General features: G+C 48.7%; 1 pseudogene; it reads right to left on the reverse strand.

The window, feature by feature from the left end:
- Window positions 1–894: 894 nt before the first annotated feature.
- LOC125515035 (putative nicotianamine synthase 4 pseudogene) lies at window positions 895–2277 on the reverse strand (annotated as a pseudogene).
- Window positions 2278–24106: the final 21829 nt, after the last annotated feature.

Here is a 24106-nt window from a genome sequence, read left to right on the forward strand (position 1 = left end):
GCCTGCCATCGTGTAATATAGACCATCTGATCTATATCTGACGGATAAAAGCAAACTATGGCAATTTTGTAAAAAGATACCCGCACCTCTCTCTCCACACTTGCAGATAAGGACTTCCCTCGTTCATCCTTTTCTCTCACAAAATAAAATACTCATACAAATGCATCTTGACGTTCCGTGCAACGTATGGGCATCTTGCTAGTATGAGAAAGAAAATGAGGATTGTGACTGCGTGGATGGACATATAGAGACTCAAAGCGGACACATCGGCTAACTGATTGAGTGCGTCCACAGGCGTTTGAGGGATCGAATTAGAGATACGTGGCTGAAGATGCTCTAACCTTTGAAGATAGAACTCAAGTCGATAAAGCACTCTAGGTTGAAATCATCCACTCCCACCCGATTCGTTGACTCTCACAATCCAATAGAGAGCTCGAACAAGGTGGAAGATTCTTCTTCTGAGTAGGTCTTGAATAAGCTTCACGAGTAGAGTGTTTAATTAGTCTTGGGGGGGAGAATGCGCATAGACTCTATTGATACTACGTAATTTTCTCCCTTGTCTTGATCTTTGACTTAATCTTTTATATATTTTTTACATATTGACCATGAAGGCTTGATTGAACTTTGGCCGACTGGGATGACTTGCTTGGACACAGGAGAATTTTTTTTGGACTATTGTTGACAATCTTGACTTGTGTTGACTGGCCTTAACTTTCTTTGGCCATCCTACATAGTCAAACTGGCCGACAAACGGTGACGGCCAACAGAAATCACGAAGCTGATCCCCCGACGGAGCTTGTGGAGCCATGGACGGATTCGGAGGTCAAAGGCAACGTACATCGTCCGTCAGACTTAGCGAGCAACTTTACAACTGAACAAATGTACTCAGGTACGAACAAGACACCGATTACATCGTACTATTTTGTGAAGGAAAATCATCTTATTCCAAATACACGCCTATAATAACACATACGGTTGTTCGTTTGCACACTATCCTGATCTGCCCTGCCTTTCATAGACCGAGTGTACAAGAAATGCGCATGTAAACACAACACTTAGATTAATTATTGGGTACAAACAATACATGACTTGAAATGCATACCTATAGGCAGTAGTAGTAGGAAAATTACCACGTACTGTACGATTGCAAGCGATTTAGCAGCGGCGTACGGATGATGACCTCGCAGTCGCAGCGATTAGAAGGCCACTTCCGCGTTGGCAAACTCCTCTCTCTTCTGGCTCACGTCCGCCACCATCTCGCCGAACCTGCAGGGTGGGCTGACCACCGGCACCGTGCCCCGCGCGCACTGTCCACCACGCCCGTTGCGAAGTCCATTCGCATGCATGTCGCTGGACTTCTGCGCGATGATGACAGAGTTCACCACGTCGTCGTCGGGGTGACACACGGCGAGCACCTCGAACCCGCCTCGGCCGATGTCCTGGGGATCGACGATCGGGTACAGGAACCCACGCGCCCCGTGCGCGCTCCGCACGACGAGGGCCGCCCCGTCCGCCATGTGCGCGCCAAGGTGTGCGATCACCTTGGCCTTGTCCTCGGCAGCCATGCCCACGAGCGCGGCCAGGAAGACGACGTCGTACGTGGCGAGCTCGTCGATGAGGTCCGCTACGTCGGCGGTGTGGAATGACATGCGTGCGCCCACGTCCTTGTCGGCGCGGAACAGCTTGCTCGCACGGTCGTTGGCCGCGCCACACAGGTCGTAGTTGTCGAACACCGCGTCGGGCAGGTGGCGTGCGGCGAGGACGTACGAGCTGAACGGCAGCGGGCCGGAGCCGATGAAGGCGACACGGGCCGGGGCGATGCCGCCGGGGACGTAGCGCGCCAGGAGCTCGTACTCCAGCTTGCTGAGGTTGATGTAGTTGCTGTAGTAGGGGAAGACGCCGAGGTGGTCGAGCGGGTTGTCGAAGGCGGCGAGCATGTCGGAGTAGTGCGCCTCCAGCTTCCCCTCGGCCTCGGAGCAGAGGCGGATGAGGCCCTCCCGCATCGCCTGCGCCTCCGGGCCGAGCTTGGTCACGTCCACGGGGCTCGGGGGGACGCACGCGGTGACCAGGTCGGTGAAGAGCGCGTCGACGTCGGGGGACGGGCTGAGCGAGGGCAGCTTGGCGATGGCGGCGTGGAGGCGGTGATCTTCTGGACCAGGGCATCGACCTCCTTGTTCTGGGCATCCATGTTAGTGTGTTCTTGCCTTGGTACCTGACGCGTGATGAGCTTCTGAGACACAGTAGTGGAGTGGTCGATCGAGCTGCTTGATGAACTGGAACGAGCAGCACGGGGTATATGTAGGCTGTAGCGGCCGTCTAGAGCACTGATCGATGGAGATGGAAATTGGAAAAGCTGTGCATGCATGCAAGCTTCACGCGTCCATGCCCAATATGGCTGGTTTCATGCCTCTGCTCTGACGTCCGGCTTTGAAGTGGACAGCGTTTTCTATGTCCTTTTCCTCTAGATCACATTTTTCAGATTTCGCACCCCAAAAAAAAGATCACATTTTTCAGATAATATAAAGAGTGTACACAAATTGCTTATTTAGGCTGATTACTACTCGCGAGATCGATCCATATTCTTGCCCAAGCTGAGCTTCTATGTAACAAGAAAAATGTCGCCATTAGAAAATAAATTTACTTTATTCTTTTATTAAAATGAAACTGAACTTTATGGAAAACCCTATTTGAGGCGTGATGCAGCACCGTTATTACCCAAACAAAGATATTTATCAAAATATAAAAAAAGCTGAATCATTTTACTTTCTATTCATTTGTATATTCAGTTTTGCTAAGTCTCAGTCGACTGAAACTTGGTTATGTCTCAGTCGATGCTATATTCTTTCGATCTTGCATGGGGATCCAAGCAAAATTTTGTTTTTAGCTTTCTTCTTCTTATGTACTATACGTCACTTGACTGAGACTTGGTTAAATCTCAGTCGAATGAAACCTAGCCACACCTTTGTATATTTCTTTAAAACAAAAATGAAACAACTCTCTTGTTCCATAGCTGTTTGAGTGAATTCCATTGAAAATCTATGTCTATAAGAAAGTATCGAAGTCCTTACTTCACATAGAACTAAAATCCTACTATCTATAATTACCTAAGTTTTACTCCCTCCGTCTCATAATGTAAGACGTTTTTTGACTCGCATTATGGGACGGGCGGAGTAGAAAGTAGTTGCGGCTTCACATAGGGGGGCCGACAACTCCTTCTTCATTTATTTTCTTATCATTTCAAGTTTATTTCTTCAAGTCTATTTTTATTTTAACATAAATTTTCAGAATTTTTAAAAATAGCACTTTTTAAAAAATTGTTCAAAATATAAAAAAATCATGTCTTCTAATTTTGTTCAGAATATTTTAAAATGTTCAGAATTTATTTTAAATATAATTTCAAAATTGTTCATATTATTTTTTAGAAAATTGTTCATAAGTACTAAAATTTAAAATATTTATAATTTCAAAAATGTTCATTTTTAGGAAATTCAGAAATTATTTTTTAGGGAATTTCAAAAGGATAACATTTCAAAGTTTGTTCACAAATTCAAAAAATATTCACATTTTCAAAATTTGCTTGTAAATTCGAAAACAATTCAGGGAGTTTCAAATTTTGTTAGTGTCTTCATTAAATGATATTCCTAAAATATTAATTTAATAAATTTGAAAATTTTAGTGTTTAAAAATATTCACTTTTAGAAAAAAAAATGCATTCATAATTTCAAAAAATATATTTAATTCTGTCTTGACTTATTGTTCTTATACCCCGCGCTGCCTATAGAGACACTGAAGCTTAGCAACTACAGTCTACAGTGCTAGCGACGAGGCTCACTAGTGGGAACTGGGAGGTCCCTTGTTCTCCCTCACGTGCACATGACTTTTGTTTGCGCGTTGTTGGGCCAGCTTAGGTGGGTGAGCCCCTGTGCAGCGTGTGTCTATTATACGCAGCGTGCAATACATAGGATGTCCAGAACTTTACTTCAAGTCACTTCCACCTTCCCATCAGAGAGTTTTTTCTTTTCCGTAGATTCGTGTATTCAAAATGTTTGATCTCTTAAACAATGCATCCAAAACATGAACCGTTTTCGCCGTTAAATTTCTCGTGTCAAGACTTTGAAACTAAATTTCGTGTTAATAGGTTTCGACAAACTTTTTTCATAAATAACCCGAAGAAATGTAAGAAAAAAAAAAACAAAGTCGGAAGCACGATTTTCCCCAATTTTTTACACAAAGCAAAAATGTGCATCCACGAGAAGCAAATTTGTGCCTCTGGTGGAAGAAGAAAAACAGCATTTTTTTTTTCTTTTTAAGAGGCATAGATGTGCCTCTAAGAGAAGCAAAATTGTGCCTCCACGAGAAGCAAATGTGTGCCTCTCACGAAAGAAAATATACACATGTTTTTTTTCTTTTTCGAGAGGCACAACCGTGTCTCTCGCGGAAGCAAGCGGGCGCCTCCATAAGAAGCAAAGTTGTGCCTCTCCCTGAAGAAAAAAACATGTTTTTTCTCTCTTTCCATGAGTCACAACTATGCCTCTCATGGAAGCAAACATGTGCCTCCACGAGAAGCAAACCTGCACCCCCCGTAGAAGGAAAATACATGTTTTTCTTTTCTTTTCCGAGAGGCACAGCTATGCCTCTCGCGGAAGGGGAAAACACGGAAGGGGAAATCCTATATGTGAAGTAAGAAGAAAGGGGGTTGGGCTACTAAAAATATATATGAACTTCATGAAATATACATATGCAATTTTTTGTTATAGAAGTGAGAAGATATGGAGTATCACCCTTCTTCACATCTATAAACGGACGTTGGACGTTGGATAGTTAAAGAATTTCCATCTATTTTGCAAGCATTTTCTGTCCAACCAAATGCTCAGATCACGGCATTGATCAACGATGACAGGCGTTTGCGCAGGTGTGTGGCCCCGCACCTGCGTGTCCCTGTGAATTTTTGTGGTTACTACAAATGTTTATGTTTTATATCCAACTAGTTGGAGGATGGAGTCGGGGTCGTAAGAGTAACTACAACAAGAACCCCCAAACTCGCCTCAAACGACCGAGCGGACTGCCCGGGCACTGTCTGGACGAAATTTGCCCACCTATCTAGGCTACCCAAACCCATCCCAAATGCCTAGGCTGTACGACAACCGCCATATCCAGCCCATATTTGGGGCGGATATGGGAGGCTTGGACGCGCCCTGACACCACTGCAACGTCCCTCCAGTCTGGTATGGCCCACGCCGGCCCCACCACCATCCCCACAAAACATAAATCTAGACCCAAACCCTAGTCCCAAACCCGCACTCTGCTTCACTTCTCTCGTTCTCTCCACTCCCCTCCGTCCTCTCCCATTCCAATCTTCGGTCCCCTCTGTTCCCTCCGCCATGGTCTGTTGGAAATATGCCCTAGAGACAATAATAAAATGGTTATTATTATATTTCTTTGTTCATGATAATTGTCTATTGTTCATGCTATAATTGTGTTATCCGGAAATCGTAATACATGTATGAATACATAGACCACAACACGTCCCTAGTGAGCCTCTAGTTGACTAGCTCGTTGATCAAAAGATAGTCATGGTTTCCTGACTATGGACATTGGATGTCATTAATAATGGGATAACATCATTAGGAGAATGATGTGATGGACAAGACCCAATCCTAAGCTTAGCTCAAAGATCGTGTAGTTCGTTTGCTGTAGCTTTTCTGAATGTCAAGTATCATTTCCTTAGACCATGAGATTGTGCAACTCCCGGATACCGTAGGAGTGCCTTGGGTGTGCCAAACGTCACAACGTAACTGGGTGACTATAAAGGTACATTACAGGTATCTCCGAAAGTGTCTGTTGGGTTGGCACGAATCGAGACTGGGATTTGTCACTCCGTATGACGGAGAGGTATCTCTGGGCCCACTCGGTAATGCATCATCATAATGAGCTCAATGTGACCAAGGGGTTGGTCACGGGATCATGCATTACGGTACGAGTAAAGTGACTTGCCGGTAACGAGACTGAACAAGGTATTGGGATACCGACGATCGAGTCTCGGGCAAGTAACGTACCGATTGACAAAGGGAATTGTATACGGATTGATTGAATCCTCGACATCGTGGTTCATCCGATGAGATCATCGTGGAGCATCTGGGAGCCAACATGGGTATCCAGATCCCGCTGTTGGTTATTGATCGGAGAGTCGTCTCAGTCATGCCTGCATGTCTCCCGAACCCGTAGGGTCTACACACTTAAGGTTCGGTGACGCTAGGGTTGTTAGGAAGACTTGTATGTGATTAACGAATGTTGTTCCGAGTCCCGGATGAGATCTCGGACGTCACGACGAGTTCCGGAATGGTCCGGAGGTAAGATTTATATATGGTAAGTTGTCATACGGTCGCCGGAAAGGTTCGGGGGCATGTCGGTATTGTACCGGGGCCACCGGAGGGGTTCCGGGGGTCCACCGGGAGGGGCCACCTCTTCCGGAGGGCCTTATGGGCTGTATGGAGAAGGGAACCAGCCCAAGTGGGCTGGGGCGCCACACCCCCCTAGGGCCCATGCGCCTAGGGTTGGGGGAAACCCTAAGGGGGGCTCCCCCTTGCTTGGGGGGCAAGCCCCCCTCCCCTTGGCCGCCGCCCCCCTCTAGATCTCATCTAGAGGGGGGCGGCCCCCCTTCCCCCTTCCCCTATAAATAGAGGGGTGAGGGGAGGGCTGCAAACAACATGCAAGGCGCAGCCCCTCCCCTCCCCAACACCTCTCCTCCTCCATAAGAGCTTGGCGAAGCCCTGCCGGAGTACTGCAGCTTCATCACCACCACGCCGTCGTGCTGCTGTTGGAGCCCTCTTCCTCAACCTCTCCCTCCTCCTTGCTGGATCAAGGCGCGGGAGACGTCCTCGCTCCATACGTGTGTTGAATGCGGAGGTGCCGTCCGTTCGGCGCTAGGATCTTCGGTGATTTGGATCACGTCGAGTACGACTCCATTAACCCCGTTCTCTTGAACGCTTCCGCTCGTGATCTACAAGGGTATGTAGATGCACTCCTTTCTCCCTCGTTGCTAGATGACTCCATAGATTGATCTTGGTGATGCGTAAAAAATTTTAAAATTCTGCTACGTTCCCCAACAGTGGTATCAGAGCTAGGTCTATGCGTAGTTACTATGCACGAGTAGAACACAAAGTAGTTGTGGGTGTCGATATTATCAATTTGCTTGCCGTTACTAGTCTTATCTTGATTCGGCGGCATCGTGGGATGAAGCGGCCCGGACCAACCTTACACGTACGCTTCCGTGAGACCGGTTCCACCGACTGACATGCACTAGTTGCATAAGGTGGCTGGCGGGTGTCTATCTCTCCCACTTTAGTCGGATCGGATTCGATGACCAGGGTCCTTATGAAGGGTAAATAGAAATTGGCAATTCATGTTGTGGTTTTGGCGTAGGTAAGAAACGTTCTTGCTAGAAACCTACAGCAGCCACGTAAAAACTTGCAACAACAATTAGAGGACGTCTAACTTGTTTTTGCAGCAAGTGTTTTGTGATGTGATATGGCCAAAGGATGTGATGAATGATATATGTGACGTATGAGATGATCATGTTCTTGTAATAGGAATCACGACTTGCATGTCGATGAGTATGACAACCGGCAGGAGCCATAGGAGTTGTCTTTATTTATTTATGACCTGCATGTCAACATAAACGTCATGTAATTACTTTACTTTATTGCTAAAGCGTTAGCCATAGTAGTACAAGTAATAGATGACGAGACAACTTCAAGAAGACACGATGATGGAGATCATAATGATGGAGATCATGGTGTCATGTCGGTGACAACGATGATCATGGAGCCCCAAAGATGGAGATCAAAGGAGCAAATGATATTGGCCATATCATGTCACTATTTGATTGCATGTGATGTTTATCATGTTTTACATCTTATTTGCTTAGAATGACGGTAGCTTAAATAAGATGATCCCTCATAATAATTTCAAGAAAGTGTTCCCCCTAACTGTGCACCGTTGCGAAGGTTCGTTGTTTCGAAGCACCACGTGATGATCGGGTGTGATAGATTCTAACGTTCGAATACAACGGGTGTAAGCCATATTTACACACGCAATACACTTAGGTTGACTTGACGAGCCTAGCATGTACAGACATGGCCTCGGAACACAGAAGACCGAAATGTCGAGCATGAGTCGTATGGAAGATACGATCAACATGAAGATGTTCACCGATGTTGACTAGTCCGTCTCACGTGATGATCGGACACGGCCTAGTTAACTCGGATCATGTTATACTTAGATGACTGGAGGGATGTCTATCTGAGTGGGAGTTCATTGAACAATTTGATTAGATGAACTTAATTATCATGAACTTAGTCTAAAATCTTTACAATATGTCTTGTAGATCAAATGGCCCACGTTGTCCTCAACTTCAACGCGTTCCTAGAGAAAACCAAGCTAAAAGACGATGGCAGCAACTATACGGACTGGGTCCGGAACCTGAGGATCATCCTCATAGCTGCCAAGAAAGATTATGTCCTAGAAGCACCGCTAGGTGACGCACCCGTCCCACAGAACCAAGACGTTATGAACGCTTGGCAGACACGTACTGATGATTACTCCCTCGTTCAGTGCGGCATGCTTTACAGCTTAGAACCGGGGTTCCAAAAGCGTTTTGAGAGACACGGAGCATATGAGATGTTCGAAGAGCTGAAAATGGTTTTTCAAGCTCATGCCCGGGTCGAGAGATATGAAGTCTCCGACAAGTTCTTCAGCTGTAAGATGGAGGAAAATAGTTCTGTCAGTGAGCACATACTCAAAATGTCTGGGTTGCATAACCGCTTGACTCAGCTGGGAGTTAATCTCCCGGATGACGCAGTCATTGACAGAATCCTTCAGTCGCTTCCACCGAGCTACAAGAGCTTTGTGATGAACTTCAATATGCAGGGGATGGAAAAGACCATTCCTGAGGTATATTCAATGCTGAAATCAGCAGAGGTAGAAGTCAAAAAGGAACATCAAGTGTTGATGGTGAATAAAACCACTAAGTTCAAGAAAGGCAAGGGTAAGAAGAACTTCAAGAAGGATGGCAAGGGAGTTGCCGCGCCCGGTAAGCAAGCTGCCGGGAAGAAGCCAAAGAATGGACCCAAGCCCAAGACTGAGTGCTTTTATTGCAAGGGAAGTGGTCACTGGAAGCGGAACTGCCCCAAATACTTAGCGGACAAGAAGGCCGGCATCACGAAAGGTATATGTGATATACATGTAATTGATGTGTACCTTACCAGTACTCGTAGTAGCTCCTGGGTATTTGATACCGGTGCGGTTGCTCACATTTGTAACTCAAAGCAGGAGCTGCGGAATAAGCAGAGACTGGCGAAGGACGAGGTGACGATGCGCGTCGGGAATGGTTCCAAGGTCGATGTGATCGCCGTCGGCACGCTACCTCTACATTTACCTACGGGATTAGTTTTAAACCTCAATAATTGTTATTTAGTGCCAGCTTTGAGCATGAACATTGTATCAGGATCTCGTTTAATACGAGATGTCTACTCATTTAAATCCGAGAATAATGGTTGTTCTATTTATATGAGAGATATGTTTTATGGTCATGCTCCGATGGTGAATGGTTTATTCTTAATGAATCTCGAGCGTAATGCTACACATATTCATAGTGTGAATACCAAAAGATGTAAGGTTGATAATGATAGTCCCACATACTTGTGGCACTGCCGCCTTGGTCACATAGGTGTTCGACGCATGAAGAAGCTCCAAATAGATGGACTTTTAGAGTCTCTTGATTACGAATCATTTGACACGTGCGAACCATGCCTCATGGGTAAAATGACCAAGACTCCGTTCTCAGGAACAATGGAGCGAGCAACCAACTTATTGGAAATCATACATACTGATGTGTGCGGTCCAATGAGTGTTGAGGCTCGCCGTGGCTATCGTTATGTTCTCACCCTCACTGATGACTTGAGTAGATATGGGTATGTCTACTTAATGAAACACAAGTCTGAGACCTTTGAAAAGTTCAAGGAATTTCAGAGTGAGGTTGAGAATCAACGTGACAGGAAAATCAAGTTCTTGCGATCAGATCGTGGGGGAGAATACTTGAGTCACGAATTTGGCACACACTTAAGAAAATGTGGAATGGTTTCACAACTCATGCCGCCTGGAACACCTCAGCGTAATGGTGTGTCCGAACGTCGTAATCGCACTCTATTAGATATGGTGCGATCTATGATGTCTCTTACCGATTTACCGCTATCATTTTGGGGCTATACTTTAGAGACTGCCGCAGTCACTTTAAATAGGGCTCCGTCGAAATCCGTTGAGATGACACCATATGAATTATAGTTTGGGAAGAAACCTAAGCTGTCGTTTCTAAAAGTTTGGGGATGCGATTCTTATGTCAAGAAACTTCAACCTGAAAAGCTCGAACCCAAATCGGAAAAATGCGTCTTCATAGGATACCCTAAAGAAACTGTTGGGTATACCTTCTACCTCAGATCCGAAGGCAAGATCTTCGTTGCCAAGAATGGGTCCTTTCTAGAGAAAGAGTTTCTCTCGAAAGAAATAAGTGGGAGGAAGGTAGAACTTGATGAAGTATTACCTCTTGAACTGGTAAGTGGCGCAGCTCAAGAAAATGTTCCTGAGGTGCCTGCACCGACTAGAGAGGAAGTTGATGATGATGATCATGAAACTTCAGATCAAGTTGCTACTGAACTTCGTAGGTCCACAAGGACACGTTCCGCACCAGAGTGGTACGGCAACCCTGTCTTGGAAATCATGTTGTTAGACAACGGTGAACCTTCGAACTATGAAGAAGCGATGGCGGGCCCGGATTCCGACAAATGGCTGGAAGCCATGAAATCCGAGATAGGATCCATGTATGAAAACGAAGTATGGACTTTGACTGACTTGCCCGTTGATCGGCGAGCCATAGAAAATAAATGAATCTTTAAGAAGAAGACAGACGCGGATGGTAATGTGACCATCTATAAAGCTCGTCTTGTCGCTAAGGGTTATCGACAAGTTCAACGGGTTGACTACGATGAGACTTTCTCACCTGTAGCGAAGCTGAAGTCCGTCCGAATCATGTTAGCAATTGCCGCATTCTATGATTATGAGATATGGCAAATGGACGTCAAAACAGCATTCCTTAATGGTTTCCTTAAGGAAGAATTGTATATGATGCAGCCAGAAGGTTTTGTCGATCCTAAGAATGCTGACAAGGTGTGCAAGCTCCAACGCTCGATTTATGGGCTGGTGCAAGCATCTCGGAGTTGGAACATTCGTTTTGATGAGATGATCAAAGCGTTTGGGTTTATGCAGACTTATGGAGAAGCCTGCATTTACAAGAAAGTGAGTGGGAGCTCTGTAGCATTTCTCATATTGTATGTGGATGACATACTGTTGATGGGAAATGATATAGAATTCTTGGAAAGCATAAAGGCCTACTTGAACAAGTGTTTTTCAATGAAGGACCTTGGAGAAGCTGCTTATATATTAGGCATCAAGATCTATAGAGATAGATCGAGACGCCTCATTGGTCTTTCACAGAGTACGTACCTTGACAAGATATTGAAGAAGTTTAAAATGGATCAGTCAAAGAAGGGGTTCTTGCCTGTATTGCAAGGTGCGAGATTGAGCACGGCTCAATGCCCGACCACGCCAGAAGATAGAGAAAAGATGAGTGTCGTCCCCTATGCCTCGGCCATAGGGTCTATCATGTATGCTATGCTGTGTACCAGACCTGATGTAAACCTTGCCGTAAGTTTGGTAGGAAGGTACCAAAGTAATCCCGGCATGGAACACTGGACAGCAGTCAAGAATATCCTGAAGTACCTGAAAAGGACCAAGGAAATGTTTCTCGTTTATGGAGGTGACAAAGAGCTCGTCGTAAAGGGTTACGTCGATGCTAGCTTCGACACAGATCTGGATGACTCTAAGTCACAAACCGGATACGTGTATATTTTGAATGGTGGGGCAGTAAGCTGGTGCAGTTGCAAGCAAAGCGTTGTGGCGGGATCTACATGTGAAGTGGAGTACATGGCAGCCTCGGAGGCAGCACAAGAAGCAGTCTGGGTGAAGGAGTTCATTACCGACCTAGGAGTCATACCCAATGCGTTGGGCCCGATGACTCTCTTCTGTGACAACACTGGAGCTATTGCCCTTGCCAAGGAGCCCAGGTTTCACAGGAAGACCAGGCATATCAAGCGTTGCTTCAACTCCATTCGTGAAAGTGTTCAAAATGGAGACATAGAGATTTGTAAAGTACATACGGACCTGAATGTAGCAGATCCGTTGACTAAACCTCTCCCTAGAACAAAACATGATCAACACCAGAACTGCATGGGTGTTCGATTCATTACAATGTAACTAGAATATTGACTCTAGTGCAAGTGGGAGACTGTTGGAAATATGCCCTAGAGGCAATAATAAAATGGTTATTATTATATTTCTTTGTTCATGATAATTGTCTATTGTTCATGCTATAATTGTGTTATCCGGAAATCGTAATACATGTGTGAATACATAGACCACAACACGTCCCTAGTGAGCCTCTAGTTGACTAGCTCGTTGATCAAAAGATAGTCATGGTTTCCTGACTATGGACATTGGATGTCATTAATAACGGGATCACATCATTAGGAGAATGATGTGATGGACAAGACCCAATCCTAAGCTTAGCTCAAAGATCGTGTAGTTCGTTTGCTGTAGCTTTTCTGAATGTCAAGTATCATTTCCTTAGACCATGAGATTGTGCAACTCCCAGATACCGTAGGAGTGCCTTGGGTGTGCCAAACGTCACAACGTAACTGGGTGACTATAAAGGTACATTACAGGTATCTCCGAAAGTGTCTGTTGGGTTGGCACGAATCGAGACTGGGATTTGTCACTCCGTATGACGGAGAGGTATCTCTGGGCCCACTCGGTAATGCATCATCATAATGAGCTCAATGTGACCAAGGGGTTGGTCACGGGATCATGCATTACGGTACGAGTAAAGTGACTTGCCGGTAACAAGACTGAACAAGGTATTGGGATACCGACGATCGAGTCTCGGGCAAGTAACGTACCGATTGACAAAGGGAATTGTATACGGATTGATTGAATCCTCGACATCGTGGTTCATCCGATGAGATCATCGTGGAGCATGTGGGAGCCAACATGGGTATCCAGATCCCGCTGTTGGTTATTGACCGGAGAGTCGTCTCGGTCATGTCTGCATGTCTCCCGAACCCGTAGGGTCTACACACTTAAGGTTCGGTGATGCTAGGGTTGTTAGGAAGACTTGTATGTGATTACCGAATGTTGTTCGGAGTCCCGGATGAGATCCCAGACGTCACAAGGAGTTCCGGAATGGTCCGGAGGTAAAGATTTATATATGGGAAGTTGTCATATGGTCGCCGGAAAGGTTCGGGGGCATGTCGTATTGTACCGGGTGAAGGAAATATGCCCTAGAGGCAATAATAAAGTTATTATTTATTTCCTTATATCATTTTAAATGTTTATTATTCATGCTAGAATTGTATTAACCGAAAACATAATACATGTGTGAATACATAGACAAACAGAGTGTCACTAGTATGCCTCTACTTGACTAGCTCGTTAATGAAAGATGGTTATGTTTCCTAACCATGGACAAAGAGTTGTCATTTGATTAACGGGATCACATCATTAGTTGAATGATCTGATTGACATGACCCATTCCATTAGCTTAGCACCCGATCGTTTAGTATCTTGCTATTGCTTTCTTCATGACTTATACATGTTCCTATGACTATGAGATTATGCAACTCCCGTTTGCCGGAGGAACACTTTGTGTGCTACCAAACGTCACAACGTAACTGGGTGATTATAAAGGAGCTCTACAGGTGTCTCCAAAGGTACATGTTGGGTTGGCGTATTTCGAGATTAGGATTTGTCACTCCGATTGTCGGAGAGGTATCTCTGGGCCCTCTCGGTAATGCACATCACTTAAGCCTTGCAAGCATTGCAACTAATGAGTTAGTTGCGGGATGATGTATTACGGAACGAGTAAAGAGACTTGCCGGTAACGAGATTGAACTAGGTAGAGGATACCAACGATCGAATCTCGGGCAAGTAACATACCGATGACAAAGGGAACAACGTATGTTGTTATGCGGTCTGACCGATAAAAGATCTTCGTAGAATATGTAGGAGCCAATATGAGCATCCAGGTTCCGCTATTGGTTATTGACCGGAGACGTGTCTCGGTCATGTCTACATTGTTCTCGAACCCGTAGGGTCCGCACGCTTAAGGTTACGATGACAGTTATATTATGAGTTTATGCATTTTGATGTACCGAAGTTTGTTCGGAGTCCCGGATGTGATCACGGACATGACGAGGAGTCTCAAAATGGTAGAGACATAAAGATTGATATATTGGAAGCCTATATTTGGATATCGAAAGCGTTCCGGGTGAAATCGGGATTTTACCGGATTACCGGGAGGTTACCGGAACCCCCCGGGAGGTATATGAGCCTTAGTGGGCCTTAGTGGGAGATAGGAGAGGTGGCCAGGGATGGGCCACGCGCCCCTCCCCCCTTAGTCCGAATAGGACAAGGAGAGAGGGGGCCGGCGCCCCCCTTCCTTCTCTCTCTCTTTCTCCCGTTCACGAATCCTATTCCAACTAGGAAAGGGGGGGAGTCCTACTCCCGGAGGGAGTAGGACTCCTCCTGGCGCGCCCTATGATGGCCGGCCGGCCCCCCTCCTTTGAGCCTTTATATACGGAGACAAGGGGCACCCCTAGAGACACAAGTTGATCCACGTGATCATATTCTTAACCGTGTGCGGTGCCCCCTTCCACCATAGTCCTCGATAATATTGTAGCGGTGCTTAGGCGAAGTCCTGCGACGGTAGTACATCAAGATCGTCACCACGCCATTGTGCTGACGGAACTCTTCCCCGACACTTTGTTGGATCAGAGTCCGGGGATCGTCATCGAGCTGAACGTGTGCTAGAACTCGGAGGTGCCGTAGTTTCGGTGCTTGATCGGTCGGGCCGTGAAGACGTACGACTACATCAACCAAGTTAACGCTTCCGTTGTCGATCTACAAGGGTACGTAGATCACACTCTCCCCTCTCGTTGCTATACATCACCATGATCTTGCGTGTGCGTAGGAATTTTTTTTGAAATTACTACGAAACCCAACACCGGGGCCACCGGAGAGGTTCCGGGGGTCCACCGGGAGGGGCCACCTCTTCCGGAGGGCCTTATGGGCTGTATGGAGAAGGGAACCAGCCCAAGTGGGCTGGGGCGCCACACCCCCCTAGGGCCCATGCGCCTAGGGTTGGGGGAAACCCTAAGGGGGGCAAGCCCCCCTCCCCTTGGCCGCCGCCCCCCTCTAGATCTCATCTAGAGGGGGCCGGCCCCCCTTCCCCCTTCCCCTATAAATAGAGGGGTGAGGGGAGGGCTGCAAACAACATCCAAGGCGCAGCCCCTCCCCTCCCCAACACCTCTCCTCCTCCATAAGAGCTTGGCGAAGCCCTGCCGGAGTACTGCAGCTTCATCACCACCACGCCGTCGTGCTGCTGTTGGGGCCCTCTTCCTCAACCTCTCCCTCCTCCTTGCTGGATCAAGACGCGGGAGACGTCCTCGCTCCGTACGTGTGTTGAACGCGGAGGTGCCGTCCGTTCGGCGCTAGGATCTTCGATGATTTGGATCACGTCGAGTACGACTCCATCAACCCCGTTCTCTTGAACGCTTCTGCTCGTGATCTACAAGGGTATGTAGATGCACTCCTCTCTCCCTCGTTGCTAGATGACTCCATAGATTGATCTTGATGATGCGTAGAAAATTTTAAAATTCTGCTACGTTCTCCAACATGGTCGGCTCTGGCTCCCATGACTTGATAGGATAGGGCTCGCAGCAGGGGACTCGTCTAGCCCGGACGAGGAGGATACCCCGCTCCGCATTACACTCCGGTGCTTGCAGATGGACCGAGGGATCCTCCTCGACGGCCATTAGCTATTCCTCCGTGGTGACGGACGCCGCCCTGCCCGCTCTCTGCCATCGATTCTGAGGTGGTAGCGCGAGCACGAGCATCAGCGCCCAGCTACACCAGCACTGGCCCTCGCAGGGAGCCATTGGGTGCTAGTGCCTGCATCACCCAGCCAGACGGCACGTGAGCTGTAGTTGGAGACGGTGGGCCGCGCCTAACGCATTGTGAGGGGGGCAGCGACGGGCGGAACGAGTCACGACTACGGGCCGTCCATATCCTCGCCAGAGCCGCTGTCATCTGCAGAGGATGACGACACGATGGTCCGCCTCGCAATCCACAGGTGGTACACGTCAGTAGAGAAGGACGCACGCTGCCAGCGTTGTGAGAACGCGGCGGCTCTCTGTCGCGCGCTCGAGGAGTCGGCCAAGGCGACGCGGTCGAAGAATGTGGCAGCGGAGAGAGCCACCCGGCTCGTGGAGAAACAGGACCGTGCCGCCTGGCCCTTCGTGGGCCTCCTCACCTCGTTCTTTGGCTCCGGCTTCGACGATGACATCGGCTGTACGATGGATGACGACTAGCTGCCCGTCACGGATGCATCCTCCGCGGAGAGCTGCCGAGATCCCAAGGGAAAGCGACCGACATCGAAGTGGTGAACTCCGGCCACCCCTGTACATTTTAATCTATGTTTTTATGTTTAATTAGCAAAAATTAGAACTGCTTCGTCCCTTTTGTTTGAACTATGTGGACGTCTCACGATCGGAATTGCTTAGTTCTTATGGTATATGCTACCATTGACGTAGTTTGCATGTGTTTGTATGAAATATAGTAAGCAAATTTGGGGTCAAGTTGCTTAATCATAATGTTACAATAGATTTAGACTAACAATAAAATAGAAAACAAAGCGGGCAGGCGATGGCGACTCCCTGGGCGACGTCCCAGGCGACGGTGGAGGCCATCACCGCGGCGCCTCATCCCGCACATCGGGCAGGCGTCGGCGGCCGTTTCTGGGCTCTTCTAGATTCGGACGACGAGGAGGCTGACGGCGACGGAGCGGAGTCGGGGGATTCGCCGGCGTCGCCTACTCCATCAGATTTGATCTTGGATTTATTTCATGCAGGATACGGCGAGGATGATGTAGCCGCAACCGTCGACTCGGTAGTGCCGGTGGAGGATCTGTCGCGGATCGGGCTACATCCAGATGAGAGGAAGGAGCTGGTGCGCCGCGTCGTTCACCGGCGAACGGCGGCGACGGCAGTCAGGCCATGGCGGGGCCCTATACCTAAGGTTAGTCTTCCGAATTTGACTGTTTTTGATCTGATTCGACCGGACTCTTGGACTACGGTTACTAGAAGAAAGATTCCTCGCCGGACTCGGGCTCGATCGGCGCCGGACGTGACCGCGGCGGCGCAACCGGCGGTCATGGCGTCCCAGATCGGTACATTCCGCCAGGAGCATTTGAATTCACTCCTGGGCCGCGAGGGGGGGTTCGGTTGTTGGGCCGCGGGATGTTGCTGGGCTGGGATCGGCTGGGTATGAGGCCCAGTCGGATCGGGCCTTGGAACACGTTCAGAGCATCGAAGCATGCAGCCAGAAACGTCCGTCATTCCAGAAACGTACGCCGCGACCTAGGGTTCCTGGCTCCAAGCCATCGCGTCGATCCTTGCTGCCGGGGGACGGCCGGGCTCGCCGTATTCCGCCGCTCGGGACCATGGCCGGGCGTGGTGGGCAGCCGGTGCTCCCTAAGGCAGCTTCTGACGGGGGGGCTGGCCGTGGCAGGAGCGCGTCGCCGCCTGCTGCAGCCGGTGGCCGGGCCGCGCCGCCCCGGCCTGTGCATGGATCCGGTCGTGGGGGCGTGCTGCCCGTACCGGTGGGTCGGGGCACCGGAGGACCTGGTGTTCAGCCCGGGGTGAGGCCGCCCTCGATGGCTGCCGCGGGACGTGGGGTGCCTCCGCCGAGGCATCCGTCTACTTCGGCCGGGGGGCGTGGAGCTGCACCGCCAAGGCCGCTGGTACATGATGATCTTCGACCAGTTGGCCATGATGGGGTACGGCCGGGGGTTCAGGCTACCCATGCCGGTGGACAGCCTCGTGCAGCACCACCGCCTCATCACATCACGAGACCGAAGCATAATCGATCGGGACCGACTCAGATAAGACCTGACAACGTGACTGCCGTGTCATCGGATCCGCCCCGAGGGCAGTGGGGAGATGATGGCTATGATGTGTATGGAAAAGGCCAAAACCGAGGGTCGTCATCTACGGGAGGTGGACGTGGATACGCATGGCAAAGTGATGGTTCGGATGAGAGACCTTTCCTTGGTCCGGCGGGTACCTTCGTTGAAGGGACTTCGGGCCCGAACGACCGGCAGAGAGGTGGTTTCCGTGGCCATCGTGGTGGCCGTGGTGGTGGACGGGGTGGTGGTCGTGGTCGGTTTCGCAAGCTGCCCCCAACACCGGCTGTGGTTGGCCAGGCCTCTTCGGATATGGCTCTTGATCATGTGCAGTCGACGGAGTTGCCTAGCCAGCCGATGGAGGTGGTGACGGATTTGGACAATGTGGAGGTTCCTAATACTGGTGGAGATGCCGAGGCAAGGGACATGGCTGAGTCTGAGAGGGCATCTAAATGGGCTCGTAAAAAAGAAAAGATGTTATGCTATCGATGTGGTGAGAAAGGCCATTTTATTGCAGAATGTGTAGCGGAACTTTGTAGCTTGTGTGGCAAGAATGCTCATGTCATGGGGGACTGCCCGGTTATGCGTGACCAGGCTCCTGTGCTCACGATGTATGGAGTATATTGTGCCGAACTCACTTTCTTTGAGTCCCCGGCGGCGAGGGATATTAATGTTGTGGCTCAGAGTATGACTACTGGCATTGTGAAAGCCACCCGAGAGGTGGTGTCTGAGGCTCAGATTGTGCGGAGACTTCAGGAATTGGTTCCCGGTGACTTTCAGTGGGAGCTTGTTTGGATCGAGGACAATGTCTTTAGGGTTGATTTCCCAACGGTGGACGACTTACAGAAGCTGCTGAGTTTCGGGCTATGCAGGCTGCCTGGTACTAAGTGTATCCTGGAGTTCCATGAGTGGAAAAAAGAGGAGCCTAAGGGCAAACCGCTCACAAAGGTGTGGATGCGGTTTTCAGGGGCCCCATCTGAGGCTTTGACCGATGCTCGAGTTGTGGCGAGTTTGGGTATGCTGGTGGGTAAGACTGAGGAAGTGGACATGGCTTTTACCCGTGCACATGGGGTGGCCCGGATCTTAGTGGGCGTTCTGGACATTGATTTTATCCCGAACATGGTTAACTGGTTTTATCGGGGAGAGGTGTTTTCTCTCGAGATAGAGTTTGAGGATGTCGAGTTGTTGGCCGATGTGGGTTCTGGGGCTGATATGGACATGCACGAGGGGGATGGTGATGCCGGTGCTCGTGAGGACCCGTCTGAGGACACAGGACGAGAGAGGGCCAATGGGACTAGTATGGCTGCTCAGGTACCCCGTGATGGTTCTGGAGTCGAACCTGCACCGGCCCCGACGGTACCGATGAGTACATTGCGTTTTGGGTCCTTTGAGCCATCTTCGGCGCCTGCTAGGCTTTGGAGTGACAGGGTTGAGTCTGCTGAGTGCTTTGAGTGTATGCTTCCTCCTTTGGAGTTTGAGGTGGTGGCTAATCCTGGGATGGAGACGGAGGTGGAGCCTCAGGTGGGTTCGCCTCCTAATATTGTGGCTTCGCCTAGGGATATTAAGACAGGCTCGGAGGTGCTCTTTGGGGAGGGGAGTCTAGGGCAGGTGGTCCCGGCTTCTCCTTCTCGTGGTTTACTGCAGGTCACTCCGGTGAGGCCGGCGTTGGTCGGCCGTGGGGGAGGTTGCCCAGCCTCCTCTCCTACTGCGACGCCGGGACCGGTCGACTTGGACAGTACCGGGGTAGCGAGCCCGAGGCAGGAGGCCTCGGCTCCTGCTTCTCCGGTTGGAGTGGTGGTTCCCGCGCCGGCGGCTGCGCTGGGGGTAGAGCTGGGGCAGGTGGCCGTGGCTCTTCCCTCCTCCCCGGTAGTCGGGCGGACTGCTTCTCCTACGAGTTCCTCGCCTGCGGTCAGGAGGACCGCACTGTCGATGACTTCCACGCTTCGCTCCGAGCCGGTAGGCGGGACAGGAGGAGGGGTGGGGCAGGTGGCCCCAGCCGTCCCGTCTCTTGTCCTACCTGCCGGACACCTGTCCGAGGGCATTGGGAGCCAGCGGCCTCCTCAGTCGCGAGAGGAGGTTATTGCCTTTGGCGGGGTCCCAGACCCGGTTTTGACGGGGAGACGGATGAGTGCTCGCGTTATGGACCTTCCGGAGGTGGATGATATGCAGCAGCGGTGCGCTATGAGGGCGGCCAAGCTTCAAGATGCTGCGATATCTTCTGGTATGTCCGTTAACATATCTAATTCTTTATTGCATTATGCCCATGAGGAGATTATTAATAATGCAAACCAGTTAGGAGTTTCACTCGGCGCTACTGATAATGAAATTTCCAATTCGGTGAATGATATGTTAGATCTAGAGGCGGAGCGGGCCTTAGAGACTATTCGTTATCTTGCTGCGGTCAAACCCATGAACGATGAGGATATTGATGCGTTAGGGGTTAGAGTGCTAAATAACCTATGTGCGGATCTAGCACCTTCCAATCGGAGGTGATGATGAGCCCTTACATGATGTAGCCGTTGATTCCGTTCAGCCCGGTGATGAGGACCGGGTGACGGAGCCCACTGAACCTAAGCGTAAGTGGAAACGAAAGATTTATCCTGACTCTGCAGTGCGTAGGAGCGCTAGGTTTCGGACTGCTAAAAAATTCCATGATGAACTATGAAAGGAATCTTTTGGAATAGCAGAGGTCTGAAGGACTTGGCTAAAAGAAGATTTCTTGCTGAAGCTTCTCTGGAACATCGGTTAGATTTTATTGCTTTGTCGGAAACTGGTAGAGAGAATTTTGCGCCACAATTTCTTTCCTCTCTTGTGGGTGGTATTGATTTCGACTGGCATTGTCTCCCGCCCCGAGGTAGATCGGGAGGTATCTTACTGGGTGTGAGGTGCGATTCCCTTGAAGTCCGAAGTGTAGTTATGGGTGACTTCGCGGTAAAGTTTCGAGTTAGGTCTAAAGTTGATGGGTTCAACTGGGCTTTGGTAGCGGTCTATGGTGCCGCCCAACCCGAGCTTAAACCGGAGTTTTTGGCGGATCTTGTTCGGATATGTGGGTCCGAACAACTGCCGATTTTGGTCGGGGGTGATTTCAATATCATTAGGAGGAGAGAGGACAAAAATAATGATAACTTTGACGGCAGATGGCCGTTTATGTTCAATACCATTATTGAAAGTTTATATCTAAGGGAGATTGAGCTTTCTGGTAGAAAGTTTACCTGGGCTAATGCTCTGCCAAATCCGACGTATGAAAAGCTTGATCGGGTTCTCGCCAGCGTGGAGTGGGAACAGAAGTTCCCTCTTGTTACGGTGCAAGCTCTCACGCGGGGAATCTCCGATCACACACCTTTGTTCGTTGACTCAGGGGAGCCGAACCATGTGGGAAACAAAAACACCTTCTCATTTGAGATGGCCTGGTTCGAACGCGAGGGGTTCGTAGACATCATAGCCAGGGAGTGGGCCAAGGGTGTTGGAGGAAGGACGGCGGTCGAGCGCTGGCAGAACAAAATTAGGCATTTGAGAAGTTTCTTACGGGGTTGGGCTAAGCACCTCAGTGGGGTGTATAAGATTGAGAAGGATAGGCTCCTCTCTCTTGTACAGGCCTTGAACGTAAAAGCCGAATCCGCGATATTGCTGCCCGCCGAGCTCCAGGATAAAAATGAGGCGGAGAAGAGGCTGAAGGAACTTCTCCGAGAAGAAGAACTGAAGTGGGCTTTGCGTGCCAAGGTCCACAAAGTAGTCCAAGGGGACGCGAACACTCAATTCTTTCACCTCATTGCTAATGGTAAGCACAGAAAGAAGCGGATCTTTCAGCTAGAGCAGGATGAGGGTACTATTTTAGGTCAGGATAATCTCAAAACCTATATTACTGAATACTATAGACAGTTATTTGGACCGCCGGAGGACAATTGTGTGTCCCTCGATGAGTCCAGGATCGAGGACGTGCCTCAATTGTCTACTGCTGATAATGATATCCTGGTTGCCCCGTTCTCAGAAAAGGAGGTGTTAGATGCTATTGCACAAATGAAAAATAATAAGGCTCCCGGCCCGGATGGGTTCCCGGCTGAGTTCTATAAAAAGTGCTGGCATATTATTAAGGGGGATTTACTACCCATGTTTCATGATCTATTCTCTGGACAGCTTCATTTATTTCACTTGAATTTTGGAACTATCACTTTGCTACCAAAGAAAACGGATGCTGTGAGGATTGAGTAGTTCAGACCGATCTGCCTCCTCAATGTTAGTTTCAAAATATTCACCAAGGTCGGGACTAATAGGCTCACACAGATTGCGCAGTCTGTGGTGCAGCAATCCCAAACTGCTTTCATGCCGGACAGGAACATCCTTGAAGGGGTGGTTGTTCTTCATGAAACGCTCCATGAAATCCATTCCAAAAAATTAGATGGAGTAATTTTTAAGGTGGATTTCGAAAAAGCGTACGATAAGGTTAAGTGGCCATTCCTCCAACAGGCACTGCGTATGAAAGGTTTTGATGAAGCCTGGCGCCGACACGTCGAGTCCTTTACGCAAAAAGGGAGTGTGGGAATTAAAGTGAATGACGACATAGGTCATTACTTCCAGACACATAAAGGCCTAAGACAAGGAGATCCGATGTCCCCTATCCTGTTTAACATTGTGGTGGATATGTTAGCAATTTTGATAGGAAGGGCTAAGGAGAATGGTCAAGTGGGCGGGTTGGTACCTCATCTTGTTGAGGGAGGTGTCTCCATCCTTCAGTACGCTGATGATACAATCATCTTTATGGAGCATGATTTGGCCAAGGCGAGAAATATGAAGCTAGTGTTATGCCTATTTGAACAATTGACCGGGTTAAAGATTAACTTTCATAAGAGCGAGTTGTTCTGCTTTGGTAGAGCCAAAGATGACCAGGAGTCTTACAGGCAATTGTTTGGGTGCGAGTTGGGGAGTTTGCCCTTCTCTTACCTTGGTGTTCCGATTCACCATCGTAGGCTTACAAACAGAGAATGGAAGTGCATCGAGGATCGATTTGAGAAAAAACTGAGCTGTTGGAAGGGTAAGCTCATGTCATACGGAGGCCGCTTGATATTGATTAATTCGGTGCTCACGAGTATGCCTATGTTTCTCTTATCTTTCTTTGAGGTCCCAGTTGGTGTTAGGAAAAGACTGGACTTTTATCGATCGCGTTTCTTTTGGCAGGGTGATGACTTTAAAAGAAAATACCGGCTTGCTAAATGGGACATCATATGTAGACCGAAAGACCAAGGGGGTCTTGGTATCGAAAATCTCGAAGTTAAGAACAGATGCCTTCTTAGTAAGTGGTTGTGGAAGCTGTCTTCCGGGACTGAGGCCATGTGGGCGCAGATCCTACGCAGCAAGTACCTCCAGACTAAAACATTGTCCCAGGTCGCAGTCAGGCCGACTGATTCGCCTTTCTGGAAAGGACTAATGAAAGTCAAACAATCTATATTCAATAGGACGAGATTTGTTATTGGAGACGGTACAAGTACACGTTTCTGGGAGGATACTTGGCTTGGTGAATCACCTTTGGCCATTCAATATCCGTCTTTATATCGGATTGCTCAACGACACGAGGTGTTTGTGGCAACGGTATTCCAATCTGTTCCCCTTAATATTCAGTTTCGACGGTCGCTAGCGGGCAATCGGTGGGAACAATGGCTCCATCTAGTTAGGAGACTAATGGAGGTTCAACTGTCTCACCAACCCGATATATTGCGCTGGAAGTTGACTAGCTCTGGAGTATTTACAGTTAAATCAATGTATATTGATGTTATTAATTCTAATGCTATTCCAACTTCCAAGCATGTTTGGGGTGTCAAAGTTCCTTTAAAAATTAAAGTGTTTATGTGGTTTGTCCATAAACAAATTATTTTGACAAAGGACAACTTGATTAAGCGCAATTGGACAGGACCTACTAGGTGTAGTTTTTGTGATCGGGATGAGACGATTAAACATCTATTCTTTGATTGCCCGTTGGCCAAAGTT

This window comes from Triticum urartu, chromosome 6A (assembly GCF_056163025.1).
Source record: "Triticum urartu cultivar PI428250 chromosome 6A, HENAU_Tu73, whole genome shotgun sequence".
In the NCBI taxonomy this organism is placed as follows: Eukaryota; Viridiplantae; Streptophyta; class Magnoliopsida; order Poales; family Poaceae; genus Triticum; species Triticum urartu.